We start from the raw sequence: 22,255 nt of genomic DNA, 5'->3' as shown, positions 1-22,255 counted from the left end.
AGCTCCTCAGCCACATACAACCTAGCCTGTACCAGGCCCTTTGGTTATGTCTTTGTTAAACTTCATACAGCTCTCGTGCTGTCCTGTGATGCTCTTCCCCTGCCCTCATCACAGTTTTCCAGGGCTGAAAAGCCACTACAAAGAGGACAGAAGTTCTTCACAAAGAACCGTGTGGAGAGAACAAAGAGCAACCGGGAGAGGATTTACCTTTACGTAGGAAAGACATTTTTTAGAGTGAGAACGATCATGCGCTGCGTCAGTCTCCCCAGGGATATGGTAGAGTCCCTATGGCTAGAGGTGTCCAAGATGCAATTGGGCACGGTGCTAGGTAATCTCGTCTAGGCTCCCTTGCCCACGGAACACTGGACCAAATGCTCTTTTGCGGTCCCTTCCAATAGGGGTGATTCTATGATTCTATGAATATTCAGGAGGAACCTCTAGTTCTACCGAGGGAGGAACTCTTTTGGATACTCAGGTGGTTGGTATTGGAGAAGAGGGGAGAATGAAAGACGACTCTCTGGCAAAGCTGGTGCCCAATGCCTTTAATGAGACAATCAAAGGAAAATGGAAAAGACGAGAGCTTAAGCAATGCAGTTTGGAGGCTGAGCAAAGCTCAGAGAAGTGCTGCCATCTGAAGGAAAGTCCCCACGCCAGGGATGCTTCCTTTCCGATTCCTCTTCAAGGCTCTGGCAACCACGTATCACCTAGACCTATCGCTGCAGAAGGAAAGAGGACGTATTTCATGGGGAGCGCAAGGTAAAGCAGAGCAAGAGGGGGAAAGAGAGAGGCTCCCTTGGGAAGAGACGGAAGGCCAGCGCCGGGCCCTTCCTCCAGGCAGAGGCGTGCGCGCTCGGCTCCTCGGCAGAGCATGGCCGCGCTCTCAGGGCTGGCTCCAGGGCTTTCCTCGAGGCTCCTGATGCTTGACCATGGGCAGGCAGTCCACGGGCTTCAGCATAAGAGATTGCCCCGTGCCAGGGGCCCGCAGAGCCCACGGCCCAGACCGGACCACCCAAAGCCCCCCAGAGCCAGGGAGCCCCCAGAAGCGATGGGCACACTGCCAGCGCTGAGAGAGCTCCCCACGGCAGCCGACGCGGTGGATCCCACGGCTGTGCTCTGAGGGAAGGAGCTGAGGATTGGGCCCGGCAGCGTCACCACGACTGGCGAGGGCTGGATCGCAACGCTGGAGTCAGCGCACCGGGTGACGCAGGGCTCGTTGCAGCTGTTGGCAAGCGGGGTGGGGCCGCAGGCAGCTGGCAGGCACGGGCCGTAGCACGACATGTCTCACGGAGGGAGGCGACCCTGCAAGAGCAAGAGCGGGCAGAGGGCATTAGCTGTCGGGCCCCTTCAGAGCCTGGCTCGGCTTCTCCTACGACGGGCAGCGGCTGGGAGTTCAGTGGAGAGAGACTGGAGTTGGGGCACGAGTCAAGAAAGCCGTGTCCAGCTGGAGGGCCCGCAATGGTGCCCTCCTCTGATTTTGGCCAAACTCCACAATGCACACCCTCCTCTCCACCACCTGAGCCTCCCTGCTGCCTGGTCACACCCTGCTGTATCTGAAGACATCTTCTCTCACCCACCTGGGATGTGACAGGCACAGGGACCTGGGCTAACCTGGCCAGAGCTACTTGCAATAGCCCCATAAAATGCAAGGGTCCCACTCGGTAAACGTTGTCAAAGGCAGAAGCAATGGCACGGCCCAAGAGTTGATGGACCTGCAGTGTCTGCAGAGAGGGGGTTTCTGGGCATTTTGGTGGGCCTGCGGTGCTGTATTGGTTTGTAATTGCAGGGTGACCCAAGAGGGTGCGTCCAAACGCAGGGAAGCTGCCCCTGTCCAAGTCAACATCTTTTGCAGCCTATACCTCAGCTGGCCTTGCCACTCCCAGGCATGGAGGCCCCATGGAGGCGCTCTGCTGCCTCCGGTTGCTGCATTACCAATGCCCTGTTTCACATCCTAGACCGTTCCATGAGGACAAGGGAGGCACAATATATGCAGCCCTCTCCACAAAAACTGTCCTGCCAACCAAGGAGACAAGAGGCAAAATGAACTGAGACTTACCAACTCCGCAGAGCAGAGGAAGGCACAAGGAGAGGATAGAAGAGCTGGGAGTTGGGCACACTTTTAAACGGCGGCCCAGAGCCCCAGGGGAGCTGAAAAATGACACAAACATGAAGCGTGTTGAGAAACAGCAATCTTGGCTCCTCAAAGCCCTGACGGTAGATGAAAGACCTTCTTTGATGATGCCTCCTTTGCCTGAAATGCTTGGCTCCCTTTTCATCCTGGGTAGCACTGAAGGGATTTTATTGATAGCAATTACGTTTCTTCCCCAGACCAATGCTCGTTTGAGGTCTCATTCCAGTTGCTGGTGAAGCCTCCCAGCAGATTCAGGCCACGAGTAGGTGTTGTGCGCATTCTGCCGCTCCTGGGGAAGGTGGCTGCCGCTTACCTAGGACTTTGCCTGTGGGGCACGCGTGAAGGCCACTCAGAAGGGTCTCTCTTTGACGGGCTGAGGCCGACCCTGAGCAACAGCAGTGCCTGCAGGCTATGGAGCTGCGCAGAGACCAGCCCAGCCAAGCCTCTGCAGAATGGCTGTTCCACTGAGGGACAGAGAATGGAGGAGACTCAGATCCCCAGGGTGATTGGAAGGTGATGGTCAAACAAGGTCCTCCTGCTGTCTGGGGAGAAACCCTGTTGTGTTCAGGGATGGGGACACGGAGGCCATCGCTGGAGTGGATCAGGCTGCTCGGTGGCCGATCTCTGCTCCCCTTGCGCCTCAGTGATGCACACGCTTTCCAGGCATGCAAAACGAGCCCAGCAGTTCAGCTGTTGTCTTCAGTCGGGGAAGGCCAGAGCGTTTTCTTTGGGAACTGCGCAGCCCTTGCCTTGCCTGCCAGGACTTTGCTCGTTACTCTGCCAAGGAGAATCAATGGCTCAGCGTGGCCCTGCAGAGCGATGAAGGAGCCTGCTGACTCATGCCTGAAAGAGAGCCATGACCAAGTGGACCAGTTTGCTTTGGCGCAGTCTTCCCAAACAACACTCGTCTTTGCATCGTTGCCGGGGGCTCGTTCAGGTCACTGACCCAGAGGGTCTGGCTTCTTTTCCCTGGCTCAGGGACGAATTGGCACATTCAGGGCCCTTTAATTACAAGGTGTCACCAGCAGACCACCTTGGAGTCACCTGTGAGTCACCAGAAAGTGCTGAGGCACTATGAGAGACCTCATTGACACCGCGGTGCGAATCATCCATGCACTGGCATCAGGGGCTCTGGGGGAAATGGCTTCAGATGTGCAGAGGACCCTAGGCACAACTTCATGTCCGCATTCCTGCAGAAATGCAGCTTTATGTACAGCGTTGTCATGGCTGTTAGCATCTTGCCCAACCACTTAGTGACTCCTTGAAATCCTGTCATGCTCCTTGGTGAAACAGCAGCCAAAGGAGGACAGCAGGGACGTGCCCTGACGTTCCCACTCCCAGACGTTTCTGGAGCACAGACCAAATTGAGGAAGGTTGCCACCTCTATGTGCGCAGGTCCTGGGGAGCCTGCTTTTTTGATGGACTGGTGTGACAGACCACCGGACGTAGGCGGCAGCAACTGGTGCTGCCCTATGAGACACAGAGGAGACTGCCGGTCTGGAAAGGTTTGGGGGCAGCTCAAAGGCCAGCCGCCTGTGACCAGCACTGAGAACCGCCACTGACTGCCCAGGCTGCTTGGGAAGATGGGCCCCACTTTCACCCGGGTGGCCGTGCTGTTTGCGGGGAAGGGTCTTGGAAGGGGGATGTTGTCTTCTCCTGCAAGGGATCGATGGCTCTGCCTCTACTTCTGCCATCGTTTCCAGCAGGGCCATGCTCTGGGGCTGTTGTGCCATCCTGCCGGGAAGGTCGACCCAGTGCCACGGCTCACAGCAGAAACATGCTCGCTCCGTACAGGCAGAAACAGGTCCCAGGCATCAGTATGGTGCCAGGGTGGGAGGCAGCCACCCATGCCTCTTTTCCAGGTGGAACTGGAAGTGCACTCACCGACAAAGCAGCCAGTGATGCTCCCTCCTGAAAGGCTCTGAGGCTCTGTGAGGAACCTGCGAGGCCCTCGACCCTCAGCATGTCCTCAACTGAAGGGCAGGGAAGTGGCTGCCTCTGTCTTCCAACCCCCAAAGCCCCGAGATGTGGCCCTTTGAGACGTGGCCCAGCTCCGCAGAAGAGGCACGGGTTGCCCACAGCAATGTCTGCGCGGGAAGCTGCCAGCAGGAACCAGCCTCAAAGGGGAACTCCCCAAATGGGACGACCTGCCCTATGGCTGCCCTGTTCCCAGCCTGTGCTCTATGAGGGATGAGCGCTCTAACTACTCATGTGCACCAGCAAATGCCAAAGGCCACCGTGGGTAAGGAGAGAGGTTGAGTACAGCCTTGCTGCTCCTCCCTCTCTGCTCTCCCTTCTGGCAACTGAGGGGTGGTGCAAAGAGGAGCAGACGCCAGGACAGACACCCTGCTCCTCACGTAGCCTCCTTTGCCACCAGACAGGAGCAAGACACAGCCCCTCACAGCTCTGCTACAGCAGGCAGTGAGTAGCGTGGCTGGGTTGCTCTCCTCCTTGGCCTGCCATCCTGCCCCGCTGATGGATGTGGGAAGGCTGTGGAGGCATTCCTCTGGTGCACGAGGAGCCAGGCATTTGCTGTGCCTGAGCAAAGCTGAGGCAGGCCACATGCATCCGCCTGCCTCAGCAGGCGTGTGGTAACACCAGAGGGCAGGAAGGCTCTGCTTTGAACTGTAGCCACAAGAGGACATGTCCTTCCCAGGGCTGGCAAGGCAACCAAAAGGGAAAAGCTCCCTCAGCCAAATGCCTACGAGTTTACTCGTCCGCCACTTTGACCTTGCACCCTTGGGGCTGACTACCCGCCTTAAGAATGAGAATTGAAAGATTTCCATAGAACAAGACCCTTTTTTTTTCCCCCTTCCCCTTTTTACCTTTGTTTTGGGGCCACCTCGGAGCTACCTGGCACCTCTAGGAATGGTCCCGGTGCCCCCATCCCTTGACACCGAGGCGCTTCTCTCCATCTCACAGAGAGTCCTTCTTTGGCCTTTGCCTTCCAACCAGCTCCGGGGATCCGAGTCCCTTCCTTTTTGGTGTCCCTTGGCTGGACAGGCATCCAGCCGGGGCTGGGCTGATTACTGAGCCCTTCCACGGCCCTGCGGGGCTTTGTGTTTCTCAGGGTCAGCCTCAGCCATTCAGCAGGAGACCTGCTTGAGTGGCCTTCATCAGGAGTGCTCCGCAGATGCAGGGCTGACTGAGAGTGGTAGTCATGTTCCGCACCAAGGATGGGCACAACCCACACACAGGGCCTGAAGCCCGAAGCTACTGAAACCTTTTCCTGGGAACTGGCATGGCACTGCAGATGACTGTTGCTTTGAGGAGCCAGCACGTGAGGCATCACTGTGCTCTCAACCCAGTAGGGAAATGCAAGCCAGACCTCTCGGATGAGAGAGACAAGTTCTTCGTCTGTTGGCTGTGCTTTGCAAGCCTCAAATTGCTGTTTGTTAACGCGCTTCACAAAGAAGGCGTGTTCCAGGCCTCCTGAGGCGCTGGATCAGCATATAAAAAGCCCGTGCCACTCCAGGCCCTTCCATCCACAGCTCTTCCCTTGCTCTGCACGGTGAACTTGGTAAGTCTGAACTCCACTCCTCTTCCTGCCGGTAGGATTGCTGTCAGGGGGACCGCTTGCCTTCTGATACGTGGTTCAGGCTTGAAAATACACTGGGCTCCCCTCTTCTGGGAGGTGAGTTGGTGAGAGAAGAGGGAAGGCTTTTTTCCTTTCCGAGAGGGACTCAGTTGGGCTCTTCTATAGCAGTGGCTCTGCTGAAGTCTGAGGCTGGACCACCCGTACCAACTAACTGGTTCAACAGGTGCTTCGTCCGACTTCCATGGTGCAACGCCCTGCCTTGGTCACTCCTGGCACATAAAGAAAATTTGCAGGGAGATCTGGCCCTAACCAGGCGCTGCCCGTTGTAGGAGAAGCTGAGCCGGGCTCTGAAGGGGCCCGACAGCTAATGCCCTCTGCCCGCTCTTGCTCTTGCAGGGTCGCCTCCCTCCGTGAGACATGTCGTGCTACGGCCCATGCCTGCCAGCTGCCTGCGGCCCCACCCCGCTTGCCAACAGCTGCAACGAGCCCTGCGTCACCCGGTGCGCTGACTCCAGCGTTGCGATCCAGCCCTCGCCAGTCGTGGTGACGCTGCCGGGCCCAATCCTCAGCTCCTTCCCTCAGAGCACAGCCGTGGGATCCACCGCGTCGGCTGCCGTGGGGAGCTCTCTCAGCGCTGGCAGTGTGCCCATCGCTTCTGGGGGCTCCCTGGCTCTGGGGGGCTTTGGGTGGTCCGGTCTGGGCCGTGGGCTCTGCGGGCCCCTGGCACGGGGCAATCTCTTATGCTGAAGCCCGTGGACTGCCTGCCCATGGTCAAGCATCAGGAGCCTCGAGGAAAGCCCTGGAGCCAGCCCTGAGAGCGCGGCCATGCTCTGCCGAGGAGCCGAGCGCGCACGCCTCTGCCTGGAGGAAGGGCCCGGCGCTGGCCTTCCGTCTCTTCCCAAGGGAGCCTCTCTCTTTCCCCCTCTTGCTCTGCTTTACCTTGCGCTCCCCATGAAATACGTCCTCTTTCCTTCTGCAGCAACAGGTCTAGGTGATACGTGGTTGCCAGAGCCTTGAAGAGGAATCGGAAAGGAAGCATCCCTGGCGTGGGGACTTTCCTTCAGATGGCAGCACTTCTCTGAGCTTTGCTCAGCCTCCAAACTGCATTGCTTAAGCTCTCGTCTTTTCCATTTTCCTTTGATTGTCTCATTAAAGGCATTGGGCACCAGCTTTGCCAGAGAGTCGTCTTTCATTCTCCCCTCTTCTCCAATACCAACCACCTGAGTATCCAAAAGCATCAGCACGGGGAACATGCTGATACACAAAATATCAGCCTGGGGAACAAACAAGAGGAGCTAGAGACGCGAGCACGCCTGCAGGGCTATAATTTATTGGCATCACAGAGACGTGGTGGGATGGCTTCTGTGAGTGGTGTGTTGGAATGGAAGGATACAGGCTCTTCAGGAAGGACAGGGAGGGGAGACGAGAAGGGGTTGTCCCCCGCTATGCCAATGACCAGCTGGATTGCATGGAGCTCCACCTGGGGAGGGATGAGGAGCCGACCAAGAGCTTATGGGTGATGTTATAGTGGGGGTCTGCTCCAGGCCATCCATTCGGGCAGACCAAGGCCCTCTGTAGACACGTTCACTAGCCCTGGTCCTCATGGGGAACTTCACCCAGCCCGATATCTGTTGGGGGGACAACACAGCAGGGCATAAGCAATCCAGGAGATTCCTGGAATGCCTTGATGATATTTTCCTTCTCCAAGTGATGGAGGAGCCAACAAGGAGAGGTGCCATGCTGGACCTTGTTCTCACCAACAAGGAGGGGCTGGTGGGGAGGGAATGTGAAGCTCAAGGGCAGCCTTGGCTGCAGTGGCCGTGAGGTGGTGGTGGTGGAGATCCTTAGGGCAGCGAGGAGGGTGCACAGTAAGCTCGCTACCCCGGGCTTTGTGAGAGCAGACTTTGGCCTGTTCAGGGATCTGCCTGGTAGAGCACTGTGGGATAAAGCCCCGGAGGGAAGAAGGGCCCCAGAAAGCTGGGTAATATTCAAGGATCACCTCCTCCAAGCTCAGGAGCGATGCATCCCAACAAAGAGGAAGTTGAGCAAAAACATCGGGAGGCCTACATGGATGAACAAGGAGCTCCTGGACAATCTCAAACAGAAAAAGGAAGCCTACAGAGGGTGGCAGCAAGGACAGGTAGCCTGGGAGGAAAACATAGAAATCGTCCGAGCAGCCAGGGATCAGGTTAGGAAAGCTAAAGGCCAGACAGAGTTCAACCTGGCCAGCCAGGGACATCCAGGGCAACAAGAAAGGCTTCTATAGGAATGTCGGTGACAAAAGGAAGACTAGGGAAAATGTGGTCCCTCTCCGGAAGGAAACAGGAGACCTGGTCACCCAGGATATGGGCAAGGCTGAGGTAATCAGTGACTTTCTTGCCTTCACTTGCCAGTGCCCTAGCCAAACTGCCCAAGTCGCAGAAGGCAAGGGCAGGCGCTGGGAGAGTGAGGAACCACCCGCTGTAAGGAGAAGACTGGGTTTGAGTCCACGTGAGAACCTGAAGGTGCACAAGTCCATGGGACCTCATGAGATACATCCGCGGGTCCTGAGGCAACTAGTGGACGAAGTTGCCAAGCCACTATCCATCATGTTTGAGCAGTCGTGGCAGTCCAGTGAAGTTCCTGCTGACTGGAAAAGGGGAAACATAACCCCCATTTTTAAAAAGGGGAAAAAAGGAAGACGCGGGGAACTACAGGCCCGTCAGTCTCACCTCTGTGGCCGGCAAGATCATGGGGCAGATCCCCCTGGAAACCGTGCTAAGGCAAATGGAATTGAGGAGGTGATCGGTGACAGGCAACGTGGCTTCACTAAGGGCAAATCGTGCCTGACAAATGTGGTGGCCTTCTACAACGGTAGAAGACTGGTGCTGTTTAACGTCTTTGTTGGCAACATGGACAGTGGGTTTGAGTGCACCCTCGGTAATGCTGCTGATGACACCAAGCTGTGTGGTGCAGTGAAGGGATGCCAACCAGAGGGGCCTTGACAGGCTTGAGAGCTGGGCCCGCCTGAACCTCGTGGAAGTCATCAAGGCCACATACAAGGTCCTGCACATGGCAATCCTAAGCACAAATACAGGCTGGGCGGAGAATGGATTGAGAGCAGCCCTGAGGAGCACTTGGGGGTGTTGGTTGTTGTTGAGAAGCTCAACATGAGGCAGCATGCCCCACAAGATGGGGAGGGCTGTTTTATCAGGGAGTGTAGCGATAGGACGAGGGGTAATGGTTTTAAACTTTTCAGTTTAAATCTACCCTCTTTTCAGAGGGTAGATTCAGATTAGACTTTAGGAAGAAACTCTTTACTGTGAGGGTGGTGTGACTCTAGGACAGGTTGCCCAAAGAAGTTGTGGATGGCCCATCCCGGGAGATGTTCAAGGCCAGGTTGGACGGGGCTTTGAGCAACCTGGTCTTGTGGGACATGTCCCTGTCCATGGCAGAGGGGTTGTAACGAGATGATCTTTAAGGTCCCTTCCAAGCCAAACCATTCTATGATTCTACGAAAGGTATCCGGAGCTCAGCCCAGCTGTTGAGAGAGTGGACCAGTCCCAAAAGGCAAAAGCCGGAGGCTGGCTCCTTCTCTCCGCTGCCAAGCAGTACACAAAGGTGTAGGCGTCAGGAGCAGGAGCAGGAGCTGGAGCTGGAGCTGGAGCCGGAACAGGAGAAGCAGCATCAGGAGGTGGAGAAGCAGCATCACTCAGGAGCAGTGGGAGCAGTGGCAGGAGCCACAGTCACATGCTGACAAGGTGGCCGAGTGGTGAAGGCGATGGACTGCTAATTCATTGTGCTCTGCACGCATGGGTTCGAATCCCATCCTTGTCGACCAGCTCCAACAATGTTGCTTTCAGTTGCCAGCATCTGGATGTGTGCCCTCAAAGTAGCCTTTATTTTGGGATGGAACTTGCAAGTGTTTGAAGTGGCTCAGGACGCACCTTGACTGCTTCTGTCTCCACACAGGCAAGAGGAACCAGAAGGGAGGGATCAGGCCAATCAGCCTCTCCTCAGTCCCTGGGAAGATGATGGAGCAAAACCTCCTGGAAGCAGTTTCCCAACACGGGTAGCGAGGAAGGTGGGCTGGGCTGGCTTGGGAGTAGTAAGCATGGATTGACAGAGGAGAAGTCATGCTTCACCAAGCTGGTAGCCTCCTACAGTGAGGTGACTAGCTTGGTGAAGAAGGGAAGAGCAGTGGATGTTGTCTACCTTGACTTCAGTAAGGCTCAAGCAGCCACAGGAACAAAAAGCAAAATACGTGTAAACCACTTTCTGCCACAGAACATTTCAAGTAACGTCTTTTTTTATGGGAGACATCGCCCTTCTCAGTTCATAGAGTCTCAGAATCGTTGGAGTTGGAAGGGACCTCTTGAGATCCTGTAGTCCAAGCCAATGGCTCCAGCAGGCTCAACAAGGGGTTTCTGGCCTTGAAATGGAATTTCGTGTTTCCATTTCGTGAAATGGAATTTGTGCCCATTGCCTCTTGCGCTGCCAGTTGGTACAACAGAGAAGAGTCGTGCTCCCTCTTCATTCCCTTCCACCAGGTATGGGAAAAATCCCAGCTATCACAGCCTCCCCTCATATTTCAGACACACCAAGCCCTTAACTAGTTTTGTGACAAAGCGGGGATCTGCAGGGAAGACCTGTGTGGAGGCAGGAGTAGCCAGCAGCCAGCCATGCCACAAAGGGATGTGCTGTCCCGGGTGGTCAGGAGCGACTTGGCAGGGGTCAGAGGGACAGGGACGATCCAGCGGGGTGGCTGGAGCCTCTTCGTGCCCACACGATCTCCCTGCTCTTACACACACTTGCACTTCTACTTCTCTGGCCACCCGCCTCCCTCTACCAGTCCCTGGACAGTTCCTTGGGATATCTCTTCCTTGGGATATGCTCTCCCCTGGGCGTGCTCCACTCGCTGCATCATCTGGCTTGATACTCGACAGCAATTATACACACTCGCTTTCTCACACTCCACAAGCTGGCACATTGTTTCCACTCGCCCTGGTCTGTCCAGGTGCCGGCACCCCAGACAAACAGTCCCTATGACCTCTGGTCCCACTCCAGTGACTGTCACCAAGGAGACAGGAACCACGTCGACCTGTGGTGTGACTCCAGTTGCTGCCCCATAGACTTCCATACACACACGTGCACGCAGAATAGGGAGCCCCTCCCCAGGGCAAATAGTTCAGAACAGAACTTAAGACAAAGACCAGACAGGATGCACTGATCAGAAGCAGGCCATGGCCAGGCAAGCATCCTGAACAGCAACCAGTTCTTGAGGGACAAACACGTTATGACATCTCCCTCTAGTTTTCTCATGTTTTTTCCTGCCAGTACCACCCCGAGCCTTCCCTTCCCCCACCTCTAGTTCCTCCCCCAAAACATCCCATGCTGAGTCTCGTGCTGTCCCGTGATGCTCTTCCCCTGCACTCATCACAGCAGTTTACCAGATCAGCCATGAAGGTATTATACAAAACAGGCCCCAATACTGGGCCGTGGGGAACACAGCTGGTGTTCTGGTGGTGGTGGTGGTGGTGGACCGGCCACCAACTGGATGTAAGTCCATTCACCACAACCCTTTGAGCCCAGCCGTCCGGCCAGGTCTTTTACCCAGTGAAGAGTAGACCCGTCCAAGCCATGAGCAGCCAGTTTCTCCAGGAGAATGCTGTGGGAAACAGCGCCAAAGGCTGCACTGGAAAACTGTGATGAGCCCTCCCTGCCCAAGCTTTCTCTTCACAACAAAAACACCGAAGTCCCTCCGCCTTTCCTTACAGGGCAGGTTCTCCAGCCCCTTGATCATCTCTGTGGCCCTCTTTTGGACCTCCTCCAGTCTGCCTGCGTCTTTCTCAAATTGTGGGGGCCAGAACCGGACATAGTTCTCCACATGTGGCCTGACAAGCGCTGAGTGGAATGGGGTGATCATTTCTCTACCTCTGGTAGTAATGGACCTTCAGATGCAGACCAGGATCTGATTTGCCTTTGCTCCTGCAGCGGTGCAACGCTGACGTACGTTCAGGCTGTTGTCCACCAGGACCCCCAGGTACCTTTCAGCAAGGCAGCTCCTCAGCCACATACAACCTAGCCTGTACCAGGCCCTTTGGTTATGTCTTTGTTAAACTTCATACAGCTCTCGTGCTGTCCTGTGATGCTCTTCCCCTGCCCTCATCACAGTTTTCCAGGGCTGAAAAGCCACTACAAAGAGGACAGAAGTTCTTCACAAAGAACCGTGTGGAGAGAACAAAGAGCAACCGGGAGAGGATTTACCTTTACGTAGGAAAGACATTTTTTAGAGTGAGAACGATCATGCGCTGCGTCAGTCTCCCCAGGGATATGGTAGAGTCCCTATGGCTAGAGGTGTCCAAGATGCAATTGGGCACGGTGCTAGGTAATCTCGTCTAGGCTCCCTTGCCCACGGAACACTGGACCAAATGCTCTTTTGCGGCCCCTTCCAATAGGGGTGATTCTATGATTCTATGAATATTCAGGAGGAACCTCTAGTTCTACCGAGGGAGGAACTCTTTTGGATACTCAGGTGGTTGGTATTGGAGAAGAGGGGAGAATGAAAGACGACTCTCTGGCAAAGCTGGTGCCCAATGCCTTTAATGAGACAATCAAAGGAAAATGGAAAAGACGAGAGCTTAAGCAATGCAGTTTGGAGGCTGAGCAAAGCTCAGAGAAGTGCTGCCATCTGAAGGAAAGTCCCCACGCCAGGGATGCTTCCTTTCCGATTCCTCTTCAAGGCTCTGGCAACCACGTATCACCTAGACCTATCGCTGCAGAAGGAAAGAGGACGTATTTCATGGGGAGCGCAAGGTAAAGCAGAGCAAGAGGGGGAAAGAGAGAGGCTCCCTTGGGAAGAGACGGAAGGCCAGCGCCGGGCCCTTCCTCCAGGCAGAGGCGTGCGCGCTCGGCTCCTCGGCAGAGCATGGCCGCGCTCTCAGGGCTGGCTCCAGGGCTTTCCTCGAGGCTCCTGATGCTTGACCATGGGCAGGCAGTCCACGGGCTTCAGCATAAGAGATTGCCCCGTGCCAGGGGCCCGCAGAGCCCACGGCCCAGACCGGACCACCCAAAGCCCCCCAGAGCCAGGGAGCCCCCAGAAGCGATGGGCACACTGCCAGCGCTGAGAGAGCTCCCCACGGCAGCCGACGCGGTGGATCCCACGGCTGTGCTCTGAGGGAAGGAGCTGAGGATTGGGCCTGGCAGCGTCACCACGACTGGCGAGGGCTGGATCGCAACGCTGGAGTCAGCGCACCGGGTGACGCAGGGCTCGTTGCAGCTGTTGGCAAGCGGGGTGGGGCCGCAGGCAGCTGGCAGGCACGGGCCGTAGCACGACATGTCTCACGGAGGGAGGCGACCCTGCAAGAGCAAGAGCGGGCAGAGGGCATTAGCTGTCGGGCCCCTTCAGAGCCTGGCTCGGCTTCTCCTACGACGGGCAGCGGCTGGGAGTTCAGTGGAGAGAGACTGGAGTTGGGGCACGAGTCAAGAAAGCCGTGTCCAGCTGGAGGGCCCGCAATGGTGCCCTCCTCTGATTTTGGCCAAACTCCACAATGCACACCCTCCTCTCCACCACCTGAGCCTCCCTGCTGCCTGGTCACACCCTGCTGTATCTGAAGACATCTTCTCTCACCCACCTGGGATGTGACAGGCACAGGGACCTGGGCTAACCTGGCCAGAGCTACTTGCAATAGCCCCACAAAATGCAAGGGTCCCACTCGGTAAACGTTGTCAAAGGCAGAAGCAATGGCACGGCCCAAGAGTTGATGGACCTGCAGTGTCTGCAGAGAGGGGGTTTCTGGGCATTTTGGTGGGCCTGCGGTGCTGTATTGGTTTGTAATTGCAGGGTGACCCAAGAGGGTGCGTCCAAACGCAGGGAAGCTGCCCCTGTCCAAGTCAACATCTTTTGCAGCCTATACCTCAGCTGGCCTTGCCACTCCCAGGCATGGAGGCCCCATGGAGGCGCTCTGCTGCCTCCGGTTGCTGCATTACCAATGCCCTGTTTCACATCCTAGACCGTTCCATGAGGACAAGGGAGGCACAATATATGCAGCCCTCTCCACAAAAACTGTCCTGCCAACCAAGGAGACAAGAGGCAAAATGAACTGAGACTTACCAACTCCGCAGAGCAGAGGAAGGCACAAGGAGAGGATAGAAGAGCTGGGAGTTGGGCACACTTTTAAACGGCGGCCCAGAGCCCCAGGGGAGCTGAAAAATGACACAAACATGAAGCGTGTTGAGAAACAGCAATCTTGGCTCCTCAAAGCCCTGACGGTAGATGAAAGACCTTCTTTGATGATGCCTCCTTTGCCTGAAATGCTTGGCTCCCTTTTCATCCTGGGTAGCACTGAAGGGATTTTATTGATAGCAATTACGTTTCTTCCCCAGACCAATGCTCGTTTGAGGTCTCATTCCAGTTGCTGGTGAAGCCTCCCAGCAGATTCAGGCCACGAGTAGGTGTTGTGCGCTTTCTGCCGCTCCTGGGGAAGGTGGCCGCCGCTTACCTAGGACTTTGCCTGTGGGGCACGCGTGAAGGCCACTCAGAAGGGTCTCTCTTTGACGGGCTGAGGCCGACCCTGAGCAACAGCAGTGCCTGCAGGCTATGGAGCTGCGCAGAGACCAGCCCAGCCAAGCCTCTGCAGAATGGCTGTTCCACTGAGGGACAGAGAATGGAGGAGACTCAGATCCCCAGGGTGATTGGAAGGTGATGGTCAAACAAGGTCCTCCTGCTGTCTGGGGAGAAACCCTGTTGTGTTCAGGGATGGGGACACGGAGGCCATCGCTGGAGTGGATCAGGCTGCTCGGTGGCCGATCTCTGCTCCCCTTGCGCCTCAGTGATGCACACGCTTTCCAGGCATGCAAAACGAGCCCAGCAGTTCAGCTGTTGTCTTCAGTCGGGGAAGGCCAGAGCGTTTTCTTTGGGAACTGCGCAGCCCTTGCCTTGCCTGCCAGGACTTTGCTCGTTACTCTGCCAAGGAGAATCAATGGCTCAGCGTGGCCCTGCAGAGCGATGAAGGAGCCTGCTGACTCATGCCTGAAAGAGAGCCATGACCAAGTGGACCAGTTTGCTTTGGCGCAGTCTTCCCAAACAACACTCGTCTTTGCATCGTTGCCGGGGGCTCGTTCAGGTCACTGACCCAGAGGGTCTGGCTTCTTTTCCCTGGCTCAGGGACGAATTGGCACATTCAGGGCCCTTTAATTACAAGGTGTCACCAGCAGACCACCTTGGAGTCACCTGTGAGTCACCAGAAAGTGCTGAGGCACTATGAGAGACCTCATTGACACCGCGGTGCGAATCATCCATGCACTGGCATCAGGGGCTCTGGGGGAAATGGCTTCAGATGTGCAGAGGACCCTAGGCACAACTTCATGTCCGCATTCCTGCAGAAATGCAGCTTTATGTACAGCGTTGTCATGGCTGTTAGCATCTTGCCCAACCACTTAGTGACTCCTTGAAATCCTGTCATGCTCCTTGGTGAAACAGCAGCCAAAGGAGGACAGCAGGGACGTGCCCTGACGTTCCCACTCCCAGACGTTTCTGGAGCACAGACCAAATTGAGGAAGGTTGCCACCTCTATGTGCGCAGGTCCTGGGGAGCCTGCTTTTTTGATGGACTGGTGTGACAGACCACCGGACGTAGGCGGCAGCAACTGGTGCTGCCCTATGAGACACAGAGGAGACTGCCGGTCTGGAAAGGTTTGGGGGCAGCTCAAAGGCCAGCCGCCTGTGACCAGCACTGAGAACCGCCACTGACTGCCCAGGCTGCTTGGGAAGATGGGCCCCACTTTCACCCGGGTGGCCGTGCTGTTTGCGGGGAAGGGTCTTGGAAGGGGGATGTTGTCTTCTCCTGCAAGGGATCGATGGCTCTGCCTCTACTTCTGCCATCGTTTCCAGCAGGGCCATGCTCTGGGGCTGTTGTGCCATCCTGCCGGGAAGGTCGACCCAGTGCCACGGCTCACAGCAGAAACATGCTCGCTCCGTACAGGCAGAAACAGGTCCCAGGCATCAGTATGGTGCCAGGGTGGGAGGCAGCCACCCATGCCTCTTTTCCAGGTGGAACTGGAAGTGCACTCACCGACAAAGCAGCCAGTGATGCTCCCTCCTGAAAGGCTCTGAGGCTCTGTGAGGAACCTGCGAGGCCCTCGACCCTCAGCATGTCCTCAACTGAAGGGCAGGGAAGTGGCTGCCTCTGTCTTCCAACCCCCAAAGCCCCGAGATGTGGCCCTTTGAGACGTGGCCCAGCTCCGCAGAAGAGGCACGGGTTGCCCACAGCAATGTCTGCGCGGGAAGCTGCCAGCAGGAACCAGCCTCAAAGGGGAACTCCCCAAATGGGACGACCTGCCCTATGGCTGCCCTGTTCCCAGCCTGTGCTCTATGAGGGATGAGCGCTCTAACTACTCATGTGCACCAGCAAATGCCAAAGGCCACCGTGGGTAAGGAGAGAGGTTGAGTACAGCCTTGCTGCTCCTCCCTCTCTGCTCTCCCTTCTGGCAACTGAGGGGTGGTGCAAAGAGGAGCAGACGCCAGGACAGACACCCTGCTCCTCACGTAGCCTCCTTTGCCACCAGACAGGAGCAAGACACAGCCCCTCACAGCTCTGCTACAGCAGGCAGTGAGTAGCGTGGCTGGGTTGCTCTCCTCCTTGGCCTGCCATCCTGCCCCGCTGATGGATGTGGGAAGGCTGTGGAGGCATTCCTCTGGTGCACGAGGAGCCAGGCATTTGCTGTGCCTGAGCAAAGCTGAGGCAGGCCACATGCATCCGCCTGCCTCAGCAGGCGTGTGGTAACACCAGAGGGCAGGAAGGCTCTGCTTTGAACTGTAGCCACAAGAGGACATGTCCTTCCCAGGGCTGGCAAGGCAACCAAAAGGGAAAAGCTCCCTCAGCCAAATGCCTACGAGTTTACTCGTCCGCCACTTTGACCTTGCACCCTTGGGGCTGACTACCCGCCTTAAGAATGAGAATTGAAAGATTTCCATAGAACAAGACCCTTTTTTTTTCCCCCTTCCCCTTTTTACCTTTGTTTTGGGGCCACCTCGGAGCTACCTGGCACCTCTAGGAATGGTCCCGGTGCCCCCATCCCTTGACACCGAGGCGCTTCTCTCCATCTCACAGAGAGTCCTTCTTTGGCCTTTGCCTTCCAACCAGCTCCGGGGATCCGAGTCCCTTCCTTTTTGGTGTCCCTTGGCTGGACAGGCATCCAGCCGGGGCTGGGCTGATTACTGAGCCCTTCCACGGCCCTGCGGGGCTTTGTGTTTCTCAGGGTCAGCCTCAGCCATTCAGCAGGAGACCTGCTTGAGTGGCCTTCATCAGGAGTGCTCCGCAGATGCAGGGCTGACTGAGAGTGGTAGTCATGTTCCGCACCAAGGATGGGCACAACCCACACACAGGGCCTGAAGCCCGAAGCTACTGAAACCTTTTCCTGGGAACTGGCATGGCACTGCAGATGACTGTTGCTTTGAGGAGCCAGCACGTGAGGCATCACTGTGCTCTCAACCCAGTAGGGAAATGCAAGCCAGACCTCTCGGATGAGAGAGACAAGTTCTTCGTCTGTTGGCTGTGCTTTGCAAGCCTCAAATTGCTGTTTGTTAACGCGCTTCACAAAGAAGGCGTGTTCCAGGCCTCCTGAGGCGCTGGATCAGCATATAAAAAGCCCGTGCCACTCCAGGCCCTTCCATCCACAGCTCTTCCCTTGCTCTGCACGGTGAACTTGGTAAGTCTGAACTCCACTCCTCTTCCTGCCGGTAGGATTGCTGTCAGGGGGACCGCTTGCCTTCTGATACGTGGTTCAGGCTTGAAAATACACTGGGCTCCCCTCTTCTGGGAGGTGAGTTGGTGAGAGAAGAGGGAAGGCTTTTTTCCTTTCCGAGAGGGACTCAGTTGGGCTCTTCTATAGCAGTGGCTCTGCTGAAGTCTGAGGCTGGACCACCCGTACCAACTAACTGGTTCAACAGGTGCTTCGTCCGACTTCCATGGTGCAACGCCCTGCCTTGGTCACTCCTGGCACATAAAGAAAATTTGCAGGGAGATCTGGCCCTAACCAGGCGCTGCCCGTTGTAGGAGAAGCTGAGCCGGGCTCTGAAGGGGCCCGACAGCTAATGCCCTCTGCCCGCTCTTGCTCTTGCAGGGTCGCCTCCCTCCGTGAGACATGTCGTGCTACGGCCCATGCCTGCCAGCTGCCTGCGGCCCCACCCCGCTTGCCAACAGCTGCAACGAGCCCTGCGTCACCCGGTGCGCTGACTCCAGCGTTGCGATCCAGCCCTCGCCAGTCGTGGTGACGCTGCCGGGCCCAATCCTCAGCTCCTTCCCTCAGAGCACAGCCGTGGGATCCACCGCGTCGGCTGCCGTGGGGAGCTCTCTCAGCGCTGGCAGTGTGCCCATCGCTTCTGGGGGCTCCCTGGCTCTGGGGGGCTTTGGGTGGTCCGGTCTGGGCCGTGGGCTCTGCGGGCCCCTGGCACGGGGCAATCTCTTATGCTGAAGCCCGTGGATTGCCTGCCCATGGTCAAGCATCAGGAGCCTCGAGGAAAGCCCTGGAGCCAGCCCTGAGAGCGCGGCCATGCTCTGCCGAGGAGCCGAGCGCGCACGCCTCTGCCTGGAGGAAGGGCCCGGCGCTGGCCTTCCGTCTCTTCCCAAGGGAGCCTCTCTCTTTCCCCCTCTTGCTCTGCTTTACCTTGCGCTCCCCATGAAATACGTCCTCTTTCCTTCTGCAGCAACAGGTCTAGGTGATACGTGGTTGCCAGAGCCTTGAAGAGGAATCGGAAAGGAAGCATCCCTGGCGTGGGGACTTTCCTTCAGATGGCAGCACTTCTCTGAGCTTTGCTCAGCCTCCAAACTGCATTGCTTAAGCTCTCGTCTTTTCCATTTTCCTTTGATTGTCTCATTAAAGGCATTGGGCACCAGCTTTGCCAGAGAGTCGTCTTTCATTCTCCCCTCTTCTCCAATACCAACCACCTGAGTATCCAAAAGCATCAGCACGGGGAACATGCTGATACACAAAATATCAGCCTGGGGAACAAACAAGAGGAGCTAGAGACGCGAGCACGCCTGCAGGGCTATAATTTATTGGCATCACAGAGACGTGGTGGGATGGCTTCTGTGAGTGGTGTGTTGGAATGGAAGGATACAGGCTCTTCAGGAAGGACAGGGAGGGGAGACGAGAAGGGGTTGTCCCCCGCTATGCCAATGACCAGCTGGATTGCATGGAGCTCCACCTGGGGAGGGATGAGGAGCCGACCAAGAGCTTATGGGTGATGTTATAGTGGGGGTCTGCTCCAGGCCATCCATTCGGGCAGACCAAGGCCCTCTGTAGACACGTTCACTAGCCCTGGTCCTCATGGGGAACTTCACCCAGCCCGATATCTGTTGGGGGGACAACACAGCAGGGCATAAGCAATCCAGGAGATTCCTGGAATGCCTTGATGATATTTTCCTTCTCCAAGTGATGGAGGAGCCAACAAGGAGAGGTGCCATGCTGGACCTTGTTCTCACCAACAAGGAGGGGCTGGTGGGGAGGGAATGTGAAGCTCAAGGGCAGCCTTGGCTGCAGTGGCCGTGAGGTGGTGGTGGTGGAGATCCTTAGGGCAGCGAGGAGGGTGCACAGTGAGCTCGCTACCCCGGGCTTTGTGAGAGCAGACTTTGGCCTGTTCAGGGATCTGCCTGGTAGAGCACTGTGGGATAAAGCCCCGGAGGGAAGAAGGGCCCCAGAAAGCTGGGTAATATTCAAGGATCACCTCCTCCAAGCTCAGGAGCGATGCATCCCAACAAAGAGGAAGTTGAGCAAAAACATCGGGAGGCCTACATGGATGAACAAGGAGCTCCTGGACAATCTCAAACAGAAAAAGGAAGCCTACAGAGGGTGGCAGCAAGGACAGGTAGCCTGGGAGGAAAACATAGAAATCGTCCGAGCAGCCAGGGATCAGGTTAGGAAAGCTAAAGGCCAGACAGAGTTCAACCTGGCCAGCCAGGGACATCCAGGGCAACAAGAAAGGCTTCTATAGGAATGTCGGTGACAAAAGGAAGACTAGGGAAAATGTGGTCCCTCTCCGGAAGGAAACAGGAGACCTGGTCACCCAGGATATGGGCAAGGCTGAGGTAATCAGTGACTTTCTTGCCTTCACTTGCCAGTGCCCTAGCCAAACTGCCCAAGTCGCAGAAGGCAAGGGCAGGCGCTGGGAGAGTGAGGAACCACCCGCTGTAAGGAGAAGACTGGGTTTGAGTCCACGTGAGAACCTGAAGGTGCACAAGTCCATGGGACCTCATGAGATACATCCGCGGGTCCTGAGGCAACTAGTGGACGAAGTTGCCAAGCCACTATCCATCATGTTTGAGCAGTCGTGGCAGTCCAGTGAAGTTCCTGCTGACTGGAAAAGGGGAAACATAACCCCCATTTTTAAAAAGGGGAAAAAAGGAAGACGCGGGGAACTACAGGCCCGTCAGTCTCACCTCTGTGGCCGGCAAGATCATGGGGCAGATCCCCCTGGAAACCGTGCTAAGGCAAATGGAATTGAGGAGGTGATCGGTGACAGGCAACGTGGCTTCACTAAGGGCAAATCGTGCCTGACAAATGTGGTGGCCTTCTACAACGGTAGAAGACTGGTGCTGTTTAACGTCTTTGTTGGCAACATGGACAGTGGGTTTGAGTGCACCCTCGGTAATGCTGCTGATGACACCAAGCTGTGTGGTGCAGTGAAGGGATGCCAACCAGAGGGGCCTTGACAGGCTTGAGAGCTGGGCCCGCCTGAACCTCGTGGAAGTCATCAAGGCCACATACAAGGTCCTGCACATGGCAATCCTAAGCACAAATACAGGCTGGGCGGAGAATGGATTGAGAGCAGCCCTGAGGAGCACTTGGGGGTGTTGGTTGTTGTTGAGAAGCTCAACATGAGGCAGCATGCCCCACAAGATGGGGAGGGCTGTTTTATCAGGGAGTGTAGCGATAGGACGAGGGGTAATGGTTTTAAACTTTTCAGTTTAAATCTACCCTCTTTTCAGAGGGTAGATTCAGATTAGACTTTAGGAAGAAACTCTTTACTGTGAGGGTGGTGTGACTCTAGGACAGGTTGCCCAAAGAAGTTGTGGATGGCCCATCCCGGGAGATGTTCAAGGCCAGGTTGGACGGGGCTTTGAGCAACCTGGTCTTGTGGGACATGTCCCTGTCCATGGCAGAGGGGTTGTAACGAGATGATCTTTAAGGTCCCTTCCAAGCCAAACCATTCTATGATTCTACGAAAGGTATCCGGAGCTCAGCCCAGCTGTTGAGAGAGTGGACCAGTCCCAAAAGGCAAAAGCCGGAGGCTGGCTCCTTCTCTCCGCTGCCAAGCAGTACACAAAGGTGTAGGCGTCAGGAGCAGGAGCAGGAGCTGGAGCTGGAGCTGGAGCCGGAACAGGAGAAGCAGCATCAGGAGGTGGAGAAGCAGCATCACTCAGGAGCAGTGGGAGCAGTGGCAGGAGCCACAGTCACATGCTGACAAGGTGGCCGAGTGGTGAAGGCGATGGACTGCTAATCCATTGTGCTCTGCACGCATGGGTTCGAATCCCATCCTTGTCGACCAGCTCCAACAATGTTGCTTTCAGTTGCCAGCATCTGGATGTGTGCCCTCAAAGTAGCCTTTATTTTGGGATGGAACTTGCAAGTGTTTGAAGTGGCTCAGGACGCACCTTGACTGCTTCTGTCTCCACACAGGCAAGAGGAACCAGAAGGGAGGGATCAGGCCAATCAGCCTCTCCTCAGTCCCTGGGAAGATGATGGAGCAAAACCTCCTGGAAGCAGTTTCCCAACACGGGTAGCGAGGAAGGTGGGCTGGGCTGGCTTGGGAGTAGTAAGCATGGATTGACAGAGGAGAAGTCATGCTTCACCAAGCTGGTAGCCTCCTACAGTGAGGTGACTAGCTTGGTGAAGAAGGGAAGAGCAGTGGATGTTGTCTACCTTGACTTCAGTAAGGCTCAAGCAGCCACAGGAACAAAAAGCAAAATACGTGTAAACCACTTTCTGCCACAGAACATTTCAAGTAACGTCTTTTTTTATGGGAGACATCGCCCTTCTCAGTTCATAGAGTCTCAGAATCGTTGGAGTTGGAAGGGACCTCTTGAGATCCTGTAGTCCAAGCCAATGGCTCCAGCAGGCTCAACAAGGGGTTTCTGGCCTTGAAATGGAATTTCGTGTTTCCATTTCGTGAAATGGAATTTGTGCCCATTGCCTCTTGCGCTGCCAGTTGGTACAACAGAGAAGAGTCGTGCTCCCTCTTCATTCCCTTCCACCAGGTATGGGAAAAATCCCAGCTATCACAGCCTCCCCTCATATTTCAGACACACCAAGCCCTTAACTAGTTTTGTGACAAAGCGGGGATCTGCAGGGAAGACCTGTGTGGAGGCAGGAGTAGCCAGCAGCCAGCCATGCCACAAAGGGATGTGCTGTCCCGGGTGGTCAGGAGCGACTTGGCAGGGGTCAGAGGGACAGGGACGATCCAGCGGGGTGGCTGGAGCCTCTTCGTGCCCACACGATCTCCCTGCTCTTACACACACTTGCACTTCTACTTCTCTGGCCACCCGCCTCCCTCTACCAGTCCCTGGACAGTTCCTTGGGATATCTCTTCCTTGGGATATGCTCTCCCCTGGG

At 56.1% G+C, this 22,255-nt stretch overlaps 2 non-coding genes across 2 annotated transcripts; both read left to right on the top strand.

Moving 5' to 3' along the window:
- The first annotated feature begins 9,400 nt into the window (after positions 1 to 9,400).
- TRNAS-GCU (transfer RNA serine (anticodon GCU)) lies at positions 9,401 to 9,482 on the top strand. The gene has a single exon. It is a non-coding gene; the product is annotated as a tRNA-Ser (tRNA).
- Positions 9,483 to 21,105: 11,623 nt separating this feature from the next.
- Positions 21,106 to 21,187, top strand: TRNAS-GCU (transfer RNA serine (anticodon GCU)). Its single transcript has one exon. It is a non-coding gene; the product is annotated as a tRNA-Ser (tRNA).
- The last annotated feature ends 1,068 nt before the right edge of the window (positions 21,188 to 22,255 follow it).

The sequence above is a fragment of the Chroicocephalus ridibundus genome, chromosome 14 (genome assembly GCF_963924245.1).
Source record: "Chroicocephalus ridibundus chromosome 14, bChrRid1.1, whole genome shotgun sequence".
Lineage (NCBI taxonomy): Eukaryota > Metazoa > Chordata > Aves > Charadriiformes > Laridae > Chroicocephalus > Chroicocephalus ridibundus.
This window is presented reverse-complemented; position numbering and strand designations above follow the sequence as displayed.